This window comes from Sphaerodactylus townsendi, linkage group LG02, assembly GCF_021028975.2.
Source record: "Sphaerodactylus townsendi isolate TG3544 linkage group LG02, MPM_Stown_v2.3, whole genome shotgun sequence".
Lineage (NCBI taxonomy): Eukaryota > Metazoa > Chordata > Lepidosauria > Squamata > Sphaerodactylidae > Sphaerodactylus > Sphaerodactylus townsendi.
Window position 1 is genome coordinate 60,081,826 of NC_059426.1, and position 25,269 is coordinate 60,107,094.

Sequence of the window (25,269 nt, forward strand, 5' to 3'; positions counted from 1 at the left end):
AGGCCTGCATCTCGGGCAGCAGTGTGGGGGCAATTTTGCATCCCTATGTGACTCCCACCGGGGCGGCCAAGCGTTTGTCCCAGGATGTCCCTATGGCAACTACGCCACTGCTTGGAAGCTATGAAAACTCAAAATCTGTGCAGCCTTGCTGATTTTCATATCATGTCTATATAGCTTCAAATATACCTCACACAAAATGTTAAAAAATGGGGAAAAAACAACATATTTGCATCATTGACAAGGAATATTCAGTTTATTGGTGCAAAGCAATGTCAGAAATGGCAGGCTAGATAAGAAAACATCTGAATTACACTTCAACAAAAGGCAGTCAGCATGCAGAAGCAGCAGAAAATGGCAGGCAGCAAAGAGCAGAGAAACTAGAGTTTCAAAATCATGCAGGAGAAATAAAACAGCAAACAGGAAACATTTTGAAAATATTTCAGGGGGGGGAAATCACTAGTTAAGCTTTTTGAAATAAAACAGTTTTGGGCTGAAATAAAACTTTTTGAAAACGTTTTGGGAGAAAAGCTGTGCAGAACTCCTCTCCAAAACATTTCTATTTCCGTCCTTAAGACATTTTACTTCTGTTGGCAGAAATGGCCAGTGACCAACCAGGTGCTTTTAGAAAGCCCACAAACAAGACGGTTGCAGCAGTATTATCCTGCCTATGTTCCACAGCACCTAATGTAATAGACAAGCTCCTCTGACACTAAAGAAAATAGGTATGCATCATGACCAGTTATCTGTTTTGACTAGTGGCCACAGATAGCTCCATCCTCCATGAATATGTCCCTTCCCCTCTTAAAGCTTTTCAAGTTGGCAGCCATCGCCACATCCTGGGGCAGAGAGTTACCTGTACACAATTTTACTATGCATTGTGTGAAGTAATGCTTCTTTTTGTCTGTTTTGAAACTGTGACCTTCGTGACCCTGCAGTCTAATATTAAATGGAAAGCTTCTCCCTATCCACTCTCTCCACATTATGCATAATTTTATAGACTTCTATAATGTCTCCCATTACCTGTTTTTTCTCTAAGTTAAGCAGTCCTAAGCATTTTAACTATTCTTCATAGGGCAGTTGCTCTAGTTTCCTGGTCACTTTGGTCACTTTTCTGCACTTTTTCAAGCTCTGCAATATCCTTTTTAAAGTCTGCTGACCAGAACTGTACACAGAATTCCAAGTATGGTTTCACCATAGATTTATATAAAGACAGCATGATAGCAGCAGTTTTACTCGCTATTCCTTGTCTAATTATGGCCAGCACGGAATCTGCCCTTTTCTTGGTCTGTTGCTGTCAGCACAGACCCCACCAGTGTATATGTGAAGTTGGGATTCCCCCCAGAGGTGGGATCCAACCAGTTCTCACCACTTCTCTAGAGGTGGTTACTAATTTTTTCTGAGTGCCGAGAAGGGGTTACTAAAGCAACCTCCCTGCCCAATAGGGACAATAGCGGTGCCACTGTTTGAATCCCACCACCATCGGAACCTGTTATTAAAATTTTTAGATCCCACCACTGATCCCCCCCCAATATGCATCACTTTACACTTGCTCAAATTGAATCTCATTTACCATTTTAATGTCTATTCCTCCAGTCTGGAAAGATCCTTTAGGAGCTCTTCACAATCTGTTTTTTTTAAACCACCCTGAAAACTTTATCATCTCACTTTTCACCCCCATCTCCAGGTAGCTGATGAACAGATTGAAAAGCAGCCATCCCCACACAGATCCCTCAGAGACTCGACTGCTCACATCTCTCCATTATGTAGGCTGACCATTCATTCCTACTTCCTGCTTCCCATTTTTAGCCAGCTCTCAATCCATAAGATAAGACTTGTCTTCTTATCCCAAGACGATTCATGAAGTTTGCTTAGTAATCTTTGTTGGAGGACTTTGTCAAGATCCAAATGCATAATGTCTACAGGCTCATTCCTGTCCACATGTTTACTGACACCTTCAAAAACTCCAAAAGGTTAGACCTTTGCAGAAGCCACGCTGTTTTTTGTATGCTGATCAACTCTATCTTTAATGCTTTTATCAACTTATCTAGAGCAGATGTTAAGCTAACTGGCCTGTAATTTCTTGAGACCTGCAGAAACCCTCTTCATATTATTGGCCATTCTCCAGTTCTCTGGTACAGAGACTGATCATAGGTACATGTTACATAATATCATTGTTAGGAGTTCAGCAATTTCCCATTTTAGTTCTTGAAGAATTCTAGGATGAAAACCAATTGGTTCCCTTGTTAGTTTACAGTTTATCTATATATTCTAGAACTTCCTGCATCTTTACCACTATTTGTTCCAGATATTCATTATCCTTTCCTCTAAACATCTGATCAGGAAAAAATATCTGCCCTATATCTTCAACAGTTAATACAGACTAGTAGAATTCCTTTAGCTGCTCAGCAATTGGTATGTTCTCTCCCTTAGTGTTCCTCTCCTCTGTTGTCATTCACTCATTACCGAGTATGCAAAACCATTCCCAAGCTTACAAAACAGCAAAATTGATTTGAAAGAGCAATTCGTGAAGCCCAGCACAGATTAGCTGCAATCTCTGCGTATGAATAGACATGGTGCAAGGAGCCAAAATTGGGGTTATGGCCTAGCACTAATTGCTCAGATGTGTCATGGAGCTGTGATGACACAGCAGCTGGAAAATGGGGCACCAAAACTGAAGGAATCACAGCATTTATGTCAATAGCTCTTGTGTGAAATATCTATTCATACCAATGGCAGCTCTAATGCTAAAGGGTTACAAGACCAGCCACTGTCCTTCATATACAGGTACACACATAGACACGACTATTAATTCAGAGTGAAAAATTGGTACCTCTGCAGGAAGTAGTCCGTCTTGCCCCACAATGATTCCAGTAGACCTTTTTTGAGCTTTCATGACCACACACAGTTCACTGACTTGCATAAACAGGTCATGTATAGTAGCATAGATTCCCAGAAATGGCAATTGTGTACAAAATGCAGTGAGGCTGTTGGCCCAACACCACTCCCCACATATTTTTTAGGGGCTTCCACTTGATGCAGATGCTGAAGCATTTGGCTGTTAATGGATGACGGCTATATACAATGCATCTAGGACCTACAAAGATACATTACAGTCTGGAAATGATTATCTACCCATAACAAATTAAGATTCCTGGGATTCCTCAGAGATCTTCAATTAGCGTTAAGTACTGGATCCTGTACAGTTGTACCTTACGTGGTGAGCTTTTCAAGGAATCATCCATTGCCCTAAACAAACCTGTGTTATAGGATAGGGCTCAGTGAAGGGTGGGCACCGTGGCAGCAAACCAAGGCGGCGGGTGAAGGCTTGTGGGAGGGAAGGGGTGGCTGAAATGCACCCCCCATGTTACCACTCCAAATGGCTTCCACATCATGAAACCCATTCCCCCATGATACGCAACTGAGCAGCAGAGAATCCTAAAATCTTTGTGGTTCTGTGTAACAACATAATCCTCCTGATCTAAAATAACAAAAAGGTGTGACATTGAAAGCAAGCTGGCCAATAAAAGCAGCACCCGCAGCACTGCACTTTGTTTGAACTTCTGTGACCATGGCTCAGAACTCCCCAGCCTGCACACAGTAACAGTTACACAAGCGTTCTTCAGGATGGGTGATTTCAGTATGCCCAGAAGGGATAGGAAACACAGCTTTTAATTTAGCAAGTAATGACACGCAGCAGAAGAACAGAAGGCACTACATCTACTGTAGTGTAGTCACCTCTTAGGTGAAGGGCAGAGCAAACTGCAGGAGAAAATCCTGAAGTTCAGATACCTTGCAGGGAGAGGGAAGAGAGAAAGAACATGAAGCATGTCTGCCATAACACAATGTCCAATGTAGAGGACTCATAAAGCAGAAAGGTTTACAGTCAATCAGAACTGTACAGATTGTGGAAGGATCTGGATCAGACAATGCCAGACAAGCAAGATTCCTATATGTTGTGTGCATTCCCATATAATTTCTGTCTATCTTACATCACACAAGTATGCAGCCCCCTTCTTCCCAGCCTCATTTCTCACAGTCTTTCATGTGATTAATCTTTTGCACTTTTTTATGAGGACTTTATAACAATTTTTCCAGCCAGCTAGCAACTTCCCATCTTGTTCCATTACAAAGGCCTGCTTTACAGGCCATTGTAATTGAGGGAACTTGCCTTTCCAAGCAAAGTTGCCTATCCCAGGTCGAGATGATTCATTAACATCTGCATATGTGCACAAAATGGATAACAAGTGCTATCCATGGAGAACGAGTTACCTGCAAATCCCCACTGCAAATAAATTCTGGGGTTATATAAAAGTATACAATGTTATTAATTTAGCTTTTGAGCATTTCTTTGATTTGGATTTGTGATGGTCAAGTTGTCCTTGTCTGGAAAACTGTAAACATACTTTGTCTTCTTAACTTCATTGCAAGTATTAGAACTTTAGATCTATTTGATAGACTGCGTAACAGTTTGGACAGAGTGAAATCAGACGTTCACTTTAAACCTTGATTCTTAAGTTATTGAAATGTCAAAAATAAAATACGCTGCCATAAGCTAAACTTGACTAATGTATCAAGCCAAGGTGTCTTGTGCCTCTTTATTTGGGGTGAAAAATGACAGATTGAAAGAAAACCTCCATTTTTTTGGAAAGCTAGGCTGAAATCTTTTCTGATCAGCAACTTAAGGTGTATTTATGTTTCCGATGTCCCTCTCCATTGTCCTTAGCCTTTGGATAAATAGCAGGAAAAAACAGAAAGTCTGCAATTATACAGATATTCATCCTTGTCAAGGAGTTCCATGAATATATGTTGGTATAATAATAAAATACACTAAATGAATCATTACAATTAATAATAATGTATATTATTATTATTATTATTAGCATAACTAACTCACAAGAGAGACTTGAAATGATAAACAAGGGATGCTGTATCATAATACTGCCTCAAAAAATGACTGTTGCCATTCTCTCTGTCTGGGGTCTTCAGCCACTAAAATCTGCATGCTCTCTGTGAAATGCCTTTGCAGGCATAGCATGTAACCATTACGATTCAAAACCATCAAGATGTGCTTGCGCAGCAAAGGCACACAAATCTCACATCTGAAAAAAATTATGTGCTTGTATATATATATATATTAAAGAAAACTCAACCAATAAATCTTCAAAACATAATGAATGGACCTAAATATTAGAACTTATTATTAAGTAAATCATGGTACCTGTAAAGCTTCCATTTGCATAGCATTAATTCATGATGGCATGTAAAACAAATTCATCATGCCTGGCTATATAATGGCCTGATTTATGCTGGAAGGAACAAAATTCAGGAGGACAAAATTAAACTGACAAGATTACATGCCGCTTGCAGCCAAAAGAAAGGGGTGTGTGCGGCTCTAACCATCAAAACAACTAAATTATGGAAAAAAAGATTGGGGAATGCATCTCTAGAACTCATTCACTTGGGGCACACACAGATACCCTTCCACTGGTTATTAATGTCAAGCACAGCGAAGATACTCAAGAAAATCATTGCCATTTATAGCCACTAACAGCCATTAAATCTCAATCAATTCAACTTAACACAAGTGTACTTCAGGGGTCCTTACAGTTCCTTACAGATGCAGCTCAAAAAGTCCCGTCTGACTTATTGCATTGTCCTCCACACACAAAAAGGCGCTGCTAAGGGTCCTCTGGATGGAATAATTTCAGTCTTTTGGAGCCGATTTTCTTTTAACAGAGGAACAGAATTTGACAGAAACAATCACAAGAATTTTCTTTGCTCAGCAGCTAAAAAAAGAGAAGAGTCTACTTATGAGGTGTGTGTGTATCCTTTTGCATATCTGGGTGGCGGCAGAATGGATATTTGTAAAAATTTCGTTCGTTATCAGTAAATATATGTATTTTTCAACAGAGTTAGAATTTGTGAAGAGTGCTACCATCTATAAAAAATATTTAACTTTCAATCAAGAGGCCCTGCAGGACTGTTTGAGGACACTGGAGCTGTTCATTGTCTCCCTAAAGCAGACTTCTGCCCGCTCAGTGTGTCTGTGTGGGAGACTAGATCTAGATCCACATGCTTTTCGATACTGCACAAAAGTAATCACTCACCCCTTGGATTTCTCTGTTTGGATGAGAAAACACAAGAAATGAAGGACTGCAAAACTGCAGTATCCAGTGATGTATGGATCATCGTAGCTTGGAATCCTACTTAAGCCACACTTAGCTGAAGAACATAATATGTGTGGTAAATAATAACATCAATTGATCTGAATCCCAACTTTGTGGATTTAGTTATTTTAATGAATATCATTAAAACATCCCCCTTGTAACACCTGTCCGGACTCTTAAATGTCCCATCATGGGTAAATCAAACAGTATCACGAATGTTTCTTTCAAATAACCACAGTACACACAGGCAAGTAGTGTATTAAGTGGTGACTTCCCCAAAGTGCATGTTGATCAACTGGGAAGCTGTTTATTTGTATCATCCTCTCAAGCAATAAATAGAATTGAAATTTGTGTTCATCTATCCAATTTTAAGAATCATAAGATCATCATGCAACTGCCTTCATGGAGACATGATTGCCTTTGCTCACATTCCTAAAACATTTCAGTGGAGAGTGAAGCTATATCATGAAAGGTTCCTGCTCATTATGGAACACAGTTTTGTATAAGAAACTGATAAATCCTGATACGTGAGATAACCAAAGTTGCAATCTGAAAAAACACATACCTGGAATAAACCTCATTGAATAAAATGGGATTTATTTCTGAATAAACATGTATAAGAATGCACTACACATTTTGCAAGATTGCTCGCAAAATATCTTAATATCAGCTTTGAGTCTATCTTGATTTTTGAAGCAGTCTCTTTTTTCTCTGGCCAATCTTCCCCACAAATACCTATGTATTTCTCAATATTATTTGTGTGCATGCATGAACCTACAAATTGTAGGATTAAGTACCTGAAGGTCATCACCTTACCCCCTTCGTGAAGGCCTAATCTCAGGCACTCCCTATGGGAAGTCTGCCTCTTCTATTTGTTGGTCCTTTGTGAAACAGATGTTGGGTGTGATGGACCACTGGTCTGATCCAGCAGAGTACATTAAAAAACTTGAAAATTCTCTCCTATATGTAGATGAAATAAAAGAAACAAAATCAACAACTGCAACAAAAGCGAGGGCTGAAACTGATAAAAGATTATAACATACAACATCAGAAAGGAACTAATAATACCATATCAACTCGCTCCTGTTTACTTAATTGCAAGGAAATATCACAGAAACAATAGCCAAACCAATGTGGATGAATATCGCCCTCTGTCCTCTGCCACAGTGGTGAAATAGACTTAAAGGCAACAAGACTCAACCGCAAATCTTCTCATGCATGAGTACTGGTGACTCTTACCCAATGGCACAGAAGTAAATATTAGCAAATGTTAAAAATATGATATCTTGCTAAGGCTAACAATCCCTGACAAATGTTGTGACTGTCTGAATTGTCAGATATACCATGAATGGCAACAAACAGGAAAAACAGTCAGCATACATGATTTATGTTTCCAAACTAGGAATGAATATAGTTTCAAATAACATTTACCTGGGACTGTCAACAAATCACTGTTGCATCATACATATTAGGTTGAGGGCAAACACGTTAATTACTGTCCATGAAAAATGTCAGATATCCTATAATATATATTCTGGCTAATGAGAAAAAGTAGACATGTGGAAAAATAAATATGCAGTTAATTAGAAACACACTCTAGTCCATTTTATGCTGTTCTTCTAGACATGCTGTTGGTCGAGTAGGGAAAGAGGGAGTTAAGAACCACCACTGTTCAAAGTCTTTCAGATTAACTGTGGCTGAATCATAAAAGAGCCAACAGTTCAACTAGTTTCACAAAGGTAAATGGCTCCAAAGATGACAGTGGAAGCAAACTGTCCTCAAGTTGAGGAGCCCCCTTTAATTACAGAGTTTGAGTCCAACTAGAACAGCTTTTAAAAGTATGCCACCTGAGATCATCCAGATACTGAAACTATTTGTAAGTTAACAAAAACATTTGCATCATAAAACACACCAAGGCAGCACAGAGGCAGGGCAGATGTGGACTGAGCAAAGATCAGGGCACTAAAACAATCAAGGCTGTAAATAACAACTGGTAATCCGCAATCATTGCAACTTGGGTTTAAATGCCAGACAACTAATGGGCTTCATTGGACTCAAAGGAAATACTTTATCATATGCAATTTGGTGAGCGGCAGAGACTAGCATCTGACCCTCGCAAAGATATCAAAAGAGCGAGGAAAGCATTTCTAATTGGGCTTTCTGTTAGGTCACAGACATTATACAAACTTTTCTCTAATGAACAGAATTACCAGTGCAGCTGTTTTCCACAGTTTCTACAGTATGTCTTACAGTAACTACACAATGAGAAGGAATTGCTAGCTAAAAGCCTGTGGCAGTGGGCGAAGAGAGGGGACAGTATTCAACCTAGTGCTAAAATTTCCTTTTTCTTTCATTGTTGTTTTTGGTTCATTAAATTTTCCACAGATTTGCAGAGAAGAAAAACGTGATCAATAAACCTTGACAAAAGTGAACGTGTGAAAAAGGCCAAAGAAAGGCACAGGGAAGATAAAAGGGATATCCCGATTGCAGATTTCAGAGGCAGATGACCAGAGCTTTGGATTGCTGAATAATCTGAATAGACCACCATTTCTTTGCAGCTTTTCACTTTCTTTCTCCTCCTGACTGTTGGAACTCTTCAATCAATACAATAGTAAATGCACTAAAACTGGTTTTCTTATGCTAATGGATGGGATCGGGTACTCAGAGTTAAAACACACTTCTCACCAATGTGTTTTTTTTTCTTTAAAAAAATACATTAACCTATTCAAGTTAACCGAAAACTCAAAGATTGCTTAAAGCTTATCCTCACCAATGCACAAAATTAATGTAGGTTCTCTCTCCCTGCTAGCAGAGACTAGGGAGAAAAGTTTAGAATCAAGGGAATGTCTCTCTTTTTTGTTTTTTTAGTGCCTTTCAGTTAAGAGAAATATCTCAGAAGCTAGAAAGAAACAGAGGAGAGAAATCATAACAATCAGAATCTAGAACAGTAACCCTTATTATTCTCTTTCAACTTAGATGTTATGATTTTGGTGTTTTATTTAATTTGTAAATTAATATGGGGTGAAGGCAAAAATATACTTTTTGTAACAGTCTCTGGTAGGCTGTGAGTTGGTCCAACTCCATACAGGCTTGCTGATAACAATTGCACAAAGTTTTTACCACTATTTTTTTCAGTTCCTGTCACACCTCTGGAAAAGATAGCTGTTTATGCTTCACAGGACAACCCTGTTTAATGAAAATCATATACTTCGTAAGTTATTGTGCTGTGAATCCTCTGAGTTTAAATAAACTCTGCCACTCAGGTATACTTTCATTGGGGCTATACTAGAAATTCTAAAGTATCTGCAATGGCTAAAATATCTCCCATGTATGATGGCTCTCCATCTGTAGGGCACTCCAAAATAAGTGGTTTGAGGAGACCGTTTCCTTCTGATGTTTTAAGCACTATATTGTTATGGGCTGTCAGCTTTCACACAAGTGCCCTATAAGACCCACAAGTGTCTCAGAAGTAGATACAAGTGTGCAAATGTATAAATTATTAAATACAATGTTTTGTTACAATAGTGTGGGGTAGCAACAGTCCCTAAAATTCAAATCCTAGTTAATGCTTTCTTTTCAAGGTGCTATTAAAAAATAACCCCATTTTTAAAAAAAGTACTCTGCAGTATATGTCAAACACATTTACACATTGCTCCATTTTATGGGCAGTAATTCAATTAACAGAACAAGCTGCCGAAGAATAAACATTCAAGTCCAAGAAGTATTGGAGAAGCCACAATAGATATTAAGTCTTAAATCATTTAAAAAACCCTCTCTTTCTGTCTTTGGGGAAAAAAACAACAACCAGCACTTCAAAAATCCTTGAATAAGATCATTAAGTGTATTCTTCCTAAGGAAAGCAAAGGATCTGTGTTTGCTGCACAAATAAATATAGAGTTTGGGGATGACCGCTGGCTGAATTTGCTTTCTTCAGTAATCCGTACTGGAAACTTTGCTGTGAACAAGACACTTTGGAGAATACAAAAAGCTTGAAGGATTTGTGTATCTTTCAGGAATCAGTGCAAACAACAGGCTTACAGTAGGCCACCATGAGTTGAGGGAGTGAAGGGTTAGCAACATCTGTTCAGTTTCAATAAAGCTGTTCTTGCACTCAGAAGAGACCATCCTTGGAATAAATGTTCCTTATAAAAGAATAAATGAAAAGTAGTTCTAAGATGCCTTTTAAACCTACATTTACATAACAAAATAAATTAAACCACCATTGCAGAGGGAAGACGTCTTTATGAGAATTGGATCCTAAATATTTGGATCTTAATATTAGTTTTTGATGAGTGGGTAATTTTCTCAGTCTTTACCATAGAGATGCCAGTGCACCATCATTTTAACTAAAACTAATGAAAAACAACAGTGGCATTATAATCTATAGAGATGAGCTTCTTAGTCTGAGAGTTTAAAAGACCAGCAAACCGAACTAGCTATGTGAATCCCCCTAAGGTTCTTGTCCTCCCACCCAACTGTTTCTCAAGACCACCCTTTTAAACCTTTGCTTTGTTTCCCAGAGTAATGCCCTCCAACCCTTTACCAAAGGAGTCAATTCTGCAGGCTTGGCACAGGACTCCTTTTATTTCACCCATGTTCAACACCTGACAATTTCTTAAGTACTTTTCACAGTCCCTCAAGGCAGCCTCCAACATCAATTTCTGGGGATGCTTCTGTTTCATGAATATTAATTGAACTCCAGATCCTCAGGATGAATATTAATTGAACTCCAGATCCTCAGCATATGAAACACAGGTTTTCAAAATAAGACTAGGATAGTCCCCAAATCTCCCCAGATTTAAATTAATGATGTGATTAGAACTTTTCAAAAGAGTTTTACTTTTAAAAATGTCCAGCATCCAGCTGCAAGTATTATTTATCCGTGTGTACTCATTCCACCCGTCACCTCCTTTAACACATGCGGGGGGTGGGGGGGTGGGGGGGAGAGACATTAAAAGGAAGCTGCAAACAGTCCTGAGGGGATGTTCCCCTTTGCAGTGTAATGGTTCCATTTCTGAGCACTTCAAAAGTTGTACGCTTAAGGCAATGACAGGAGTCAAGATCAAGTGAATCTCGCCCCACACCTTGCTTTGAAGATTATCTCTTTTACAAACTTACACCAGAGGATAAAAAGTTCACCAGAGAAAAACAATTCAATACAAGATGATCCTCCCCTTCTAAAAATTATGGACAGGTTGTCTAAGAACTGCTGGAGACATGCCTTCCTTTTAATTGCCCCGCAAAATAAAAGTTCCACCAACTATAATTTGTTTCGTGTGAAACTCTATGCCAGAAGCAAGTGAAGTGTTATTCAGTTATTGCCACCATTAGATGGAGGTGTAATACGCAAAGGATCACCGACGAGGCCTGGTGTCAAAAGCTCAAGGCACTTTGAAACAGTGAGAGCAAATCACTCCAGGCAAACATCAGGATTTCAAAAAGAAAAACCCAGTGCAGAGGCTATGGCTTGAGAAGCATGCACTGCTCCCCTCGCATTTCAGAAGATTGGGGCAGAGACACTGTGATTTTAGAAAACTTCCTCGCCCAGGTGAAAGCAGGGAGAATAATTTGTTTTCCCTGCAGCAGAATGTAAGTAAATTTGTTTTAAGTTTCCTTTTAAAAAGTTCTCAACTTCAGTCTAAGGTAGCTAGAACAAACAGATCAAATCAGTAAGCCTTTACAAGAAATCAGTCTTTTCCACTTCTGTATATTTTGGATTTCAGAGTTTATTTACTTTACTCTTTTGGCACGGGGTCCACGGGACATGCCAATACAATATTTGTTTAAATGCTATTTTATGCAGCATGTGAGAGCAACGTTTACTTTCAAATTCTTGGACACCCCCAGAGACCCAGTTGCATGAAAAGGAGAGAAGTTTTACAAGTGCTCTTTTTATCTGTAACTGTCAATAATACATAAACATCAAAACCCAGAGAATGCATGGGCTGCAGTCTGCAGACACATCCCAAAATATGGGCTGCATTTCAGGAACTTTATAAAGTAAGAAAAAATTTAAAAAATGCTTATCTATCCGTGTGTATATTATTGTTATTTTATTTTTAACAAGCAAAGTAGAAGTATTACTCTAGCAGGTATATCTAGTAATCTCTTAATGGTGATGATCCATCCCAGCATGTGATGTTCAGGCCCCGCTGATTTCAGTGGGTACTTAACTTTGACACCATTGTGCCTATACACAAGTTCAAATCCAAACAGAAGTAGGCATGCATCTTGGCAAATGACCTTCACTTTTTGCTGGCAAGTGTGTCATTTTGACAGGCCAAGAAAATAGGTTCTCTTAATGGTATTGTGACCCAAATTAGCAGACAATTACAACTGTTTATGTGACAGAAAATCACTAATAAATTCATTTCAGGATTACCAGGTGTTTCTGGCTTTCTATGTATCTCACAGCATGTCACCACATACCTCAACAGTGTCATAGTTTATAAGCAGCACACCTTGATTTGAGGAGACTTCAGAGCCACAGGGCTCTTTAGAATAGGCACCAGCAACAGCTCCTCAGGTTGGAAATGTTCATTTGGGAAATCTTTGAGCAAAGAATCCTCTTCTCCTGGTTCTGTGCAACTGCTTGCAATGTTACCTGAACTACCTAACTAGCCTCCCTTTTGAACTTTGCGGGAAGGTGTGTAGAAAAATCTTCCACAGAGCAAATCTGAGGACAACCCAGCGCATGCCTGCAAGTGACAGCAAAGTTTTGAGGTGTGTCTGTGCTAAGGCTTCCCACACCAGCCGACACCCCCCCCCCCCCGCCCCGTTCTTCTCCAATTGTTTCCCAACTTTTTGAATGCTTGGGGTGGGGGGGGGGGGGGAAGAGAGAGAAAAGCCATCAGCTCTCCAAATCCTTAATAGGATTGGCGCCCATCTCACTCCAAGCCGCTCCCCATCACACAGAGATCAAGTTGCAGCGGTGGATTTTTCAAATTCCTTCGCAAATATACTTGCTGAAAGATTGCTCCGGGCACCCGGGGCGGGGGAGATGTCGGTTCGGGGAAAAGAGGATCTTGGGCAGCCAGTCACTACCCCGCACCCCCATCTCCCAGCTCCTGTTTTAGGGTTGCAAAGAAGCAAACTGCCCGCGGGAAACCCCCCACGACATCTTCGGAGGCGAGAAGTTTTCCAGGAGTGAATGAAGTCCCGGTTCCCATGCCTGGCCTCTGGAAGATGAGGGGCATCCCCGGGGAAGGAGATTGCATAGCTCCTCCGAGGGTGATTTCCTAAGGTAGCCCGCCCGGGCCAACGCCTGCAGGCTGGAGATGGGCAGGGACAGGGAAACCTGTGACTGGGAAGGGGCGCAGTTGCAGCTATTCCTTGCGGGACGGACTCCTCTCCCTGTGCTGAGAGATGAACTGCTTCCCCGCAGCGGGCACCAGAAGCGACGCTCAGCGGCGAGCAAGGCGCGAGAATCTTGCAGCCTGAGCGCGAGCGTGGCTGGGTCTTGGGGCAAGGGCAACCACGACTCACCCGGGATTATTCTCCCGGCTCGCAAAACGAGTCTGGTTCGTCCGCTCTTCCCTCCTGCCTTGGCGCTGCAGGCGAGCAAGCCCCCCCCCCCCAAAAAAGCGCCGTACCTCCGCCCCCGGAGACACCCCTCCACCACGCAGTGCACCGCCGCCCAAGCGCTTCCCAACTCCGCCCGTCCCACCCACCGACGGGTGGCGGGAAAGAGAGTCCCCCCGCGCCAGCGCTCCTCGGAGCGGGAGGGGGCAGCCGAAAAGCAGGCTCATCCCGACAAACCGCCTGTTAGACAACTCCGGAGGAGGGAAGGGAGCCAGAATGGACGGGAGGGAGGAGGGGGGGGGAGCAAAAAGAGAGAGACAAACTTTACCCGCAGAGAAGTTTTCAGGCGGCCAGCGAGGGCTCCGGCTCCAGAGCAGGGCTGCCCATCCAACTCCCCATCCTCCGCTTCACGAGTGCCGGGGGCGGAGCGGGGGGGCGAGGGCGATTCGGTTCCCGTCCTTTTGTGCCCGGCTTGCCACCCCCCGGTCCTTCCAAAAGAGCGGCAGCTGTAGCTACTCCAACTCGCGGCGCCTGCTGCTTTCCACCCCCCACTCCCCCTCCGCCGAGGATCCTCCGGCAGGCTGGGAGCAGGGCGAGTTTACCAAAGTGCGGCGAGCCTCGGCTGCTGGCGGGTTTCTGCCCTCCTGCCATCCATCATCCCAGCGCAGGACATCAACACTCGCGGACGAGGAGAAGTTAAGGGAAGGAGCAGGGGGAGGAGAAAGAGGAGATTTCTGTTTTCTCCCACCACCGCAAGAGGAAAGTTAAAAAAGAAAGGGGGGGGGGAGACACACACACGCGCATACCAAGGGGGAGGGGAAAAGAAACTTTTCTCTCTCTCCCACACTTTGAAATCCAGTTGGGGTTTGTTAACTCAAGTCAGATGATCTCCGGAGTCCAAATCCATTGACTGATCTGTTTTCATTCTAATCCATTCCTGCTCCTCCTCCTCCTCTTTCTCCCCGCCTTTAGTCAATTGCACCATTAGCTGTTAGGGCGCATCGGCTGGGCTTTCTCGCATACCGGAGGGGAAAAGGATGTGCTGCTAGTGATGGAGGAGCCCCAGGTTACCCCCGCTGGTCCGCTGCTGGAGGGGGGGATGCCCCTCCGTAGGACTGAAAAGTGTCATTCGCCGTTCAACGCTGCTTAGTATCAACACACCCACACACAACCACAGTTAACCCTTGTACCAGGCACGCTCCTAAATTATAGCCACTGTGGGATTTCCAAGACAAGAGGGTGACCTGATAAAAGGCCAAACCACACATTCTCGCAGAGCCTGCTTGCTCTTGAAATTCATTCCCCAAAATGAGAGGTTTCTGCCTAGTCAGAAACTAATATGTGGCTCATCAAAACAGAAGGGGTATACATGAATGAATTAATTGATTAATGCACCTCAGTTTCATATGAGAGTTCCCAAAATTACCATGGTCCCAAGCAGTTTGTTTCCTTCTAGCCGCTCCCCATCCCCCACCGGGCTGATTGTAGGAATATTTGAAATAAACTTCATGTAAACTGGCCAATGTATGATGTATTGATGTATTTGGGGCTATGTAGGGATGGGTGGAGGATGATGATGTATGAGTCTGAAATTGCATGAGTCTGAAATTGTATGAGTCTGAAATTGTGTGCATCGAGGAATGCTGCTGTAAATTTCGTTGTGCGTGCACAATGACAATAAAATGCTTATGCTTATGCTTATGCTTATGCTTATGCTTATGCTTATGCAATGTCTTCCCCAAATTGCTGAATCTCCTGTTGGGCCAGTGGCGCTGGCACTATTGCCCTGTAAGCAATAGAAGCAGATCCAAAGATCTCCCCTTCCCCTCTTCCCCTTCCCCTTTTTCTTCATTTATCTGTGGTATCCTAGTTTCATTGGATTATTTTGTCTCTCCTTCCTTATGGTTGGGCCCCTTGTTACACTGACACCATCTAGTTTTTAGTTTTAATTTTAGCTTTAACATGTATTCATGTGTTTAAATTGTACATTGTTATTGTTGGAAGCTGCCCTGAGCCTGACTTGTCAAGAATGGGCAGGATACAAGTTGAATACCTACATGCATGCATAAATACATGCATACATAACAGTGATCTCAAACATACTGGGCAGACTTTCAGAAGTTCACCACTTTGGGAATACATGAACTGATCCACAGCTATGGTTGGAAACGAAATAAAACTGATGCTCCACTGTTAAAGATTCAGACAATGCCACTGGTGCGAATGTCCAGTCAAATGTGGAGATGGCCTATCTCTTGAGTCAGTGCATGTACGGAGAAGATAGCATGATCCTTGTGCTTTATGCTGGAGTCAAATGCTTCACAAACTTGTGTTACATGCGTGCCTGCATGCCCTTACAGATCTGTGAGATTTCACAAAGAGCTTAAATAGCAACATTGTCTTTGCCAAGCTGGATCAAGGAGACTGTAGTTCAGAGGATCCTCTTTGCTGCAGCAGGCACCACGTGGAATTATAGTCTGGTACATTATACAGTAGGGGAAATTTCAGGCACACCTCAATGATGCAGATGAGAAGTAGTTGGAAAGGCCATGCTGAACCATGCCACCTGTAACTTCAGTGAGTTATAAACATGGGGCTGTTTAGAAACTTCAGCTGGTGCAGGATGCTGCTAGATTACTGACCAACTAATACTGGTAAAGATCATATAACACCGGTACTTCAGAACTTGGTTACCTATTTGTTTCCTGGAACAATTCAACAGAGGCGCAGCTCCAAGGGGGGGGGGTGCATGACGCACAGAGCGCATGCCCCTGTGGGGGTGTGGTGAGGGTGTTCCGGAGGCGTTCCAGAGTGGGATGTGGGCGGAGTAGGGGCAGAGGATGCCCTGGTGCACCGGGTGCTTTCCCCCCTTGCTATTCCTCTGCAATTCAATTCAATAGGTACTGGTTGTTACCTTTAAAGCCCTTCACTGTATGTCTAATGCACCACCTTTCCCCATATGATCTTGGGTACTGACTAAGATTATCTGCAGTGGCGTATCTGCCTAGGGACAAGGGGTACCCCTTGTCCCCGGGCGCCACTCTTCTGGTCACATGGGGGCACAAAATCTGCCCGCCACGTGACCAGGAAGTCCTGCTGTCTCGTCATCCAAGGCATTCAAAAAACGACAGGTAGCAGGACTTCCTGCTGCCTACAAGCACCCTCAACCCCGCCCTGGACTCCCCCGTCCCTTTCTTCCCCCCTGCCCGCTGGGTTCCCAGCTGGCAACCTGCAGTCTCTTCTGACCTCCCCTCCAGGCAGGCCTGAAGAGACTGTAGTCCCGGCCTCGGAGACTTCCATTTATAAGCACTGAGGCCAGGGGTGGGGCTTGGGGAGCAGGAAGTCCCACCCCTTATATAAGAAGGTCTCTGAGGCCGGGACTGCAGTCTCTTCTGGCCTGCCAGGAGGGGAGGTCAGAAGAGACTGCAGGCTGCTGGCTGGGAGCCCAGCTGGCAGGGGGAGTGGGTGGGGGAGGTGGGCACCCTAGACATTGCCCATGTTCATGGTGACATGGGCGGGGTCAAGGGCAATGGAGGTGGAGCCTGGGGGCATCAGGAGGCAGAGCTAGGGTGGTGGGGAGCAGAGCCTGGGGGGACGTCCTGGAGACAATTTGTCTCCAGGCACCATTTCCCCCTGGTACGCTTCTGATTATCTGGCACCTGATGGTTGCCTCTGTTAGTAAGGTTCATAAAGCCTGTGCATGCTTCTTTTTCAGTGGTTGAAACCATGCTCTGCAGTAGCCTGCCAGACATGTTAGGGAAAGCTCCTACACTCCCTTCTGTAAAAAGGTGAAAAGCACAACATAATTGTTTGAATGCACCTTTAGCAGAAGTGACTAATAAACATCTTTTACAGCAGGCAGTGACAATGCTTTACTTTGATGAATGTTCATTAGGTGTATCTTAACTACGTTTTATAGTTGTAGATGTTTACATTTTGTTAGCCATCTTGGACATTGTGAAAAGGCAGGATATAAATAAATAAATATGCAAAAGCTACATTTGAAAAGTCATCTTTTTACCCAGGTGCTAAAAACAAACAGGCGTCAGCATTAGAGCCCCTGAAACTACTCTGGTGTGTGGTATGAAGCAGAAGATGTAAGAGGATATGTTGGGATATGTCAGGGCATTTAAAGACACATCTGGTTGGTTTTATCTGAATTCAGCTCGCAATCACGCTAACATCAGCCAGGTATGGTCATGTGAATCCACTCTTTCTCACCTCCGAGTGACTCTTTCAAATTACCCTTGAACTTAATTGGAGGTTCATCTCTTTGAATGCATAATCCTAATCAGTTTTTCCCCATCTGGGATTCAGGGGAAGGTCAGAGGGTCTGACTTTCAGACAGGCTGGAACTCTGTAGTTTCCTCTTAGTAGATATCTATGGACATTCTGGTCCTGTGGGTAGTTTGATGCATTTGGACTGTTTACAGGTCAATATAAGTTGGACTGAGTGTTTTTATTAGGCTTGTTCAACTCATTCATAAGATAAAGATCCAAGCGACTGTCCACTGACAAGTACACAAATCCTTTGTAAATGGAACAGCTAAGTACAAATCGATGAAAAAGCTGCAGCAAAAACTCTTGCCTCCAGTCACAAAAATTGCCTCCAATCAGCCCAACAATTTCAAATAATTATGTGATGAGATGGTGTTCAGGAACCTTTGCAAAACTCCCTGCTCATTAACCCCTCACTTTTTTTTTTGTATTTTGGGGACATATGTACTGGGTATGTTATATCTAAAACTGGTCCCAGGAAACATTACTAGGACTGTGCGAATAATTTCACCTCTTTAATAAGGCACACTGCCAAAACCTGAAATGATCTGCAGAACTGCACAAAGTCAGAATGAATTCTCTGAAACAGAACTTCAGAAGCATGAGTAGAACTCATCCTCAATATGATAGACAGCCTCCACCTGTCTGGTAGTAGAAAGGTGATGATTGATTTGGAGTAATTTTTAGCACTTGAAAGATATTCCCTCACAGCAAATTCAGTCTGGCTATCAATTATTTTATACAACCAGTGAAAGTTGCCAAAGATGCACTGAATGCCTTTCTTGGAACAGATAGGCAAGTAATAATTTTTTAAATAAATAAAAACAGGATCAAGTTGCTTTTAAACCAAAATTCCCCCCTTATCTATGTGCAAACAACTGAATTAAAAATCACAATTTGAATCTGCACCCTTTTGAAATCAGATTCAACAGGACTGACCCACTTTCAGGTTATTAGACTGTTAACATTCTAACAACTTTTAAAATGGTTTCATGATGAAACGCTTGGATGTTCAACTGTAGTTTTACAGGGTCAATTGCCTGTGTGAAAAAATAGCTTCCTTTCTTAAATATATAGGTTGAGCAGGTAAGGAGCAAACATTTGAACATTTGCAAGAAGTGTGTGTATATAACATCCATCTGAAATCAACAGCTGTCCCCTTGAAGCCTCAAGATTCCTCCAGTCTGCTAGTTCCCCAAAACAAGAATGATTTTCTCCTATTCTGGCAAACCCAGACTTCCAACCCCCTGTCAAGGAAAGAGAGTGTGAGAATTTTGAATAGCCCCTATCCATCCGGACCCATTAATCAGGATTCTTTTGTTCACCAGTCGGTGCTAGGCTAAAAAAAATCTGAGTGGGGGTATTGTGTATGTCAAGATAAACATGATTCGAATGCTCTTATCTAATTTAATTTTTAGCATTCTCAAACTGAATTCATATCCATGTAAGGAGTACACAAAGAATTTAAAATACATTACATATTCAATAGTAGCACAAATGTGATTTTTCGATTTCTGAAAAATGTCATGATTTTGCACCAAACACAGCAGGTCTCATAATCTCTCAATCTTGATTATGCAAACATGTAATGAAATTGATGGCACACCACCATATTGCTATACATTTCTGTTTATTGTACTATCATGTATAGAAAGTTTTGATTATCTTGATTAGTTGAATGCTTTGATGCTCTCTTGGCAGATCAATAAATACATCTGCATGTAATGCTTCATACCCAGAAATATCTTCAATCTTCAGCTTAGTTCTAGACTAAATTAGGTTTGCAAGGCCTCCTGTATTTCAAACATTTCAGCACACTACTGATCAGGTGTGTCTTCCAATGCAATACACATGGCCACCAGTGCAAGCCCTTCCTTCCTATCTCTTTTAGCTCCACAAGTAACACATATTACAGACAAAGGCCAATACCACACCAGAATCCTTAAAGAGGACCACACAGTTGCTTGAAAGTGTGTTTGTTAAGCGCCATCAAGTTGCCTCTTACTCATGGTGACCCTGTGAATTAATGTCCTTTTGTTAACATTCCTCCAACACCACATTTCAAAAGAACCAACTTTCTTCCTGCCAGCTTTCTTCATTGTCCAACTTTTACACCCATACATAGTAATAAGGAATATATGGCAGGAATTGATATGATCTTGGTTGCTATTGACACATTGTTACATTTAAGAATCTTTTCTAGCCCCTTCATGGTTGTCCTTCCCACTCTCAAACTCCTTGTGATTTCGGGACTGTAAAAATTTTTCCCGATTCCAATGGATGTATGTAGTCATTGGTGACCCTCCCAGGGACTTTGGTGATGGGCAGATAAATTTGCAGAAATAAAGTGGGCCAGAAGATTGAATGCAGCTACAAGGCTAGATGAACTGCCCCTTTTTGTTTTACTTATCATTCCTATATTTATTCACCTTTATTCACCTTCCAGCCCTCAAACTTTTTGTAAGCAAGACTATTCCCTGTCTATTATATGACATAGAAATCTGGGATTGGAAAGAACAAGCACTAATTAGCTGATCTCTCCAAAGCTTTTTCACGAGTCAAATTTTAGCACTTCCTAAATGATCTCTTAAGGCCATGCTGACAAGCCTTCATTTCAAGCATGTGCACATCTAGCAGTATTAAAATTTTGGAAAAGTAAAGAAAAATAAAATATCAAACACAGATTTTTTAGCCACTGGTGCTTCCAATGCTTAATGCAGCCAGAGAGCTCTTGATCCAATTTTTTTGGTTCTATTCTCTCATGCCATCCCATCCCAGATGACTTGACGAAAGACAAGGGAGATGGTATGGACTTACAAGACTGGGTTCATCATGAGGATGCAGTGATTGACAGTTCCATAATTTCCCAGTCAAAATTTGCTCCATGGTTTCATCATTAAAAAATCATTCTGTATTGTTTCTGGTAAACATGTAACCTCAAGATTGCATTTACATCTAAGAAATTCCAAATAATGCAAACAGCTGTCCTTCCTGGGCAATAGTTTTGAATTCTGTTATCTCAACATCTTTGTGAATGCGAAAAACTTTGTATATGCAGAATAATCTTGCTCATTATGTTCTAAATTGTCCCCTTTATGCAGGCCGGAGCAAGGGGGAACTGCACCCAAGCCCTGCGCTCCAGCCTGCCCCCACCATGCACCTGAATACCCCCACCACGCCCCCACACTGACGTGCACTCAGTGCATCATGACCCCCAGCCCCCTTGGCACTATGCCAGTGTCTTTATGCACAGCCCAGGAATAAATTGATAGTTAAAATAATCCCAGGTAATCTTGCTTCAGATGTCGATAAATTGATATACTAGTTGTCTGATACTGACCCTTATGTGTCATGCAGACTGACAGCAGCATGTGTCCCAGGCAGCATATGTTCCAGGTAGGCCTCTGTGGTCAGCAGAGGCCAATTTACTGGTGGTCCCTGGCCCCTCCATGATGCGGCTGGCCTCTACCTGGGCCAAGGCTTTTATGGCCCTGGCCCCTGCCTGGTGGAACACCCTTCCATCAGCTGTGCGGGCCCTGCGGGACTTTGGCGAATTCCGCAGGGCCTGTAAAATGGTTTTGTTCCACCAGGCTTTTGGTGAGGCCAGCCACGGATTCCCCCTCCGGGATGCCCCTGTGTTGCGTGCCATTCCATCATTGGCACGCCCAATATAACATCTAATTTACACTGCTGCCCTCACCTGGCCTTGAGATTGGGCGCCACACTTTTATAATCTTGTTGTACTGTATTGTACTGTATTGATGCTGCTAGGTTTTATGAACTCTGTAAATCATTTTTAACTTAATTTAATGTATTTTATTATGTGTAATGTTGTTTTTGGCCTAGTGCGTGCAATACTGTTTTTGGCCTGGTGTACACCGCCCAAAGCCCTTTGGGGGTGGGAGGTTTAAAAATTAAACAAATGAATGAATGAATGAATAAATAAATAAATAAATAAATAAAGGCGATTAGAGCCAGAGAGTCTGTAAAGAAATCATCTACTCTGAGTGGTAGAAAATGTTTTATTAATGAAAGATTGTATTTTAACATACATGTTTCAATGTTACATCTTGTTTTTTCCTTTCTTTTCTTTCTTGCTATTTTACATTGTGAGGGCCTTTGGCCAAATACAATAAAAATTTACTACAAATATGTATTTATCTGAAAGTAAAACCTACTTTCTACACTAACAATTAGCACTCATAGAAGGATGTGGGGCAGTTTTTTGTTTAAGAAAAACCACCTTCAGAAAATCATCTCATCAGCACTAAGAATGGTTATGCACTCTTGGTCAACTCTGTTCCTACTTGCCCATCCTGAGCAGGGCTTGCACCTGTTTACCAGATTGCTTTCCATGTACACATAAATGTATTAAGTGCAGTCAAGTCACTTCCGACTCATGGTGACCCTATAAATCAATGTCCTCCAAAACGTTCCATCGCTAACGGCCTCATCTGGGTCTTGCAAAATGAGGGCCGATTGGCTTCTTTTATGAAGTCAATGCATCTCATGTTGAGTCTTCCTTTTGATAGCATACCCCTCACTTGTCCCATCCTCCTCCCCATGCTCCACCACCAATGGTTTAAATGAAGAATACACTAAAAAATTTATAGAAACACTGCCATTTTTAAAAAACAAAATCTTATCATTTGATGTTTGCCTGTGTTTTCTGATAAACACTAATAGTTGCCCATCTATTTAATTTGAAACAGTTTGCACATGTGCTATTTGCACAGCCTCATAGGAGTCATAGTTCTCCACTCACCTACCCACCTGCATTATCATTTAATTACAGGACCCAACTATCCAAGACCATGTAAGAAAATTGATTGTACAATTGCAAAAGCGGTCACAGGGCTGAAGGGAGACAACATGGTTTAGTGACTAGAGTGCTTGGTTATGATCTGGGCTGCTAAGGATAAAATCAAAGAGGAGAAAACAATACGGCCTACCTCGTGCTCTGGGGCGGGGGAGAACAATGACAGTGGGGCAGGCAGAATGAGAAATGTCCAAATAAAGGAAACTGCACAACCATAACCACTGTACAGCTGCAAAGCTGATCAGAATGATGCTTGAGTTGCATTCTAAAATAAACCATGAAAGGGAGTCAAGTCAGCCAGAATCCTCACTATTAGCTGATTGCAACTCTTGAAAACAGTGGGTTCTTCCCCAAGTTCTTAGCATCCCTGATCAGTGATGAGCACCAGAAAGGAGGACCAAGCAATGTTGTAGAATATGTTTATGGAGGACCAAGCAATGTTGTAGAATATGTTTATTGTTTTGTCACAAACAATTCAGGAGTAGGGCTATAGGAATGAAAGTGAGTTGAGCAAGTCAGAGAAAGCAGTAGGGGCTTAAGAAGCTAAGTACTGCAACGTTTGGAGAGAAGACAGAAATGGGACCACAGAGAGGGTTACTTTTTAAATGTTTGTACATGAATCGTCACCACTCCCATTTGTTTTAAACATGTTTTTAATTGTCACAGTCACTTTAACATTCTGTTCCACAAATCTGTTAAGATAATAAAGACATATTCATTCGTTGTTGCAAAAATAAGCTAATGTGGCCTCTTAAAGACTAAACATTTTGTTGTGGTCAAAGTTTTTCTAATTCAGTACCTGCTATGAATTGCCAGTTAAAATATGCATCGATCAACAGGCACATGAAAATCTATGTAAAATAAATGTACTGTTTATAAGGTTCATAGGATGGATGCTTCATTGCTTTAAATACTCAGTGAGTTACACTACTGTAGGCTGGTTCATGCCTGCATGGGTAGTGCTTGCTTTTGCACCATGGTGATTCACAAGAGACTGCCTGAACAAATGCAGCTACAGTTGCAAACCAATGTGTTTGATGGAAGGTTAGGTGCTATGAAAAGTTCTATCTGTAACATTTGATCTGATTTGATGACTTAGTCATATATGAGAGAAATCACCACTTGGTGCTTTCATCATTCAGGAATTAACATGTTTGTGTAAAACAGCTCTTTGTCTTAGGTACTTTTCTGTAGATCATAGAGGCCTGTTTAATACATTAAAGGTACATAGTGAATGAGCATAAGGGAGGGAGCAAGATAGTGGCAGCAAGCTCCTCCCCCTCACCCCTGCAATATGTGCAATGGATTTCTGTGGGTATAAGGGTGGATTTTTGCCAATTTCTCCATCCTGTTGAACACTCTCTGAAATGCTATGGTGAGGAACCCATAGGAATAGCTTGGGGAATTGAGGTTCTCCTTTAGAAGAGAGGACAAAATCACCCCCTGCTTTCAGCTGTAGAAATCTATGCAATGTCCAAGCCCATGTGCATTAACTAGAACACTTGTGTAATACTTACACACAAACAACTCTTGTGACTAAGAAACCTGATTTCTCCAGAGTTCAGCAGGCCACACACCTGTACTCTTGTGTGCAAAGGATCTAAATGTGCTCCCAAATGAAAGCATATAGGTCAGGAGTAGAGTTTGGTACCATAAGCAAGTGCCCATCCCCGCACGCATGCTCATTATCTTCCTGTAGAAGTCTGAAAAAGGCCAATAAAAAGATGGTTATCTGAAAGTCAAAAATACAAGTACAGTTACAGTTTAGATGCAAACAGGTGGACTCATACATATAGATCACCTTATATATATATTTGTTCCTACCTGCTTTCTTGAGTGACATGCTTGGCCAGTATGAATATTTTTTTAAAAAATCTCAATTTTAAAAAAAAATCTCCAGTTTGAGATTGCAGGATGTTTAAGGCTGTGCTCCGTACTTGTATTAATTTTACTTACTATATTAGCTTTATCTTATTTTATTTTTGACCTTTTTGTTTTATTTCAATTATTTTATTCAAGTTCTTATCTTTATTTTTGTTTTCTAACTTTGTTGTCAACATTATGCCCTGATCAAGATCAAGATGACAGATTTCTGAATTCATCCACCCTTTCCTGAACTGACTTTGTTGACTTGGGTCCTACTGCCTACCTAGTTGTGTCCCGAAGGCACTAGGATCCAAGTGGAACATTATAGAACAAAGGCAGTCCAGGAAATGGCGGATGAATTCACAAATCTCCTGTCATCTTTATCCTGAAAAGGTTCCCCCACCTCTTACTTCTCTGGTTCCTTATCTCCTTTCCCCCTTTGCTTAACCAGGCAAGGGCAGGTGAAATTCATTTGACTGCTGACAATGTGAATATTAGTTGCCTATAAAACAGTAATGCTTTATTCAGTTCTCCTGAAATTTGGTAGGAATTCTTCTATGGATGAGGGAATAATCTCTGGTTATTTCAGCTACAGGTAGAAATCTGTTTGCCATTGAA

At 41.8% G+C, this 25,269-nt stretch overlaps 1 protein-coding gene across 3 annotated transcripts in view; it reads right to left on the reverse strand.

Annotated features, from left to right (window-relative positions):
* GLI2 (GLI family zinc finger 2) overlaps positions 1-14,698 on the reverse strand; it is a 282,674-nt gene extending 267,976 nt beyond the window's left edge. For 2 of the 3 annotated variants that reach the window (XM_048484808.1, XM_048484806.1), the window contains exon 1: positions 14,017-14,698. The gene's annotated coding sequence lies outside the window, so the exon portion shown is untranslated. Of the gene's footprint in view, positions 1-12,596; positions 12,617-14,016 lie in introns of those variants that run through there. The other variant, XM_048484807.1, reaches the window with a different exon arrangement.
* Between the last annotated feature and the right edge of the window lie 10,571 nt (positions 14,699-25,269).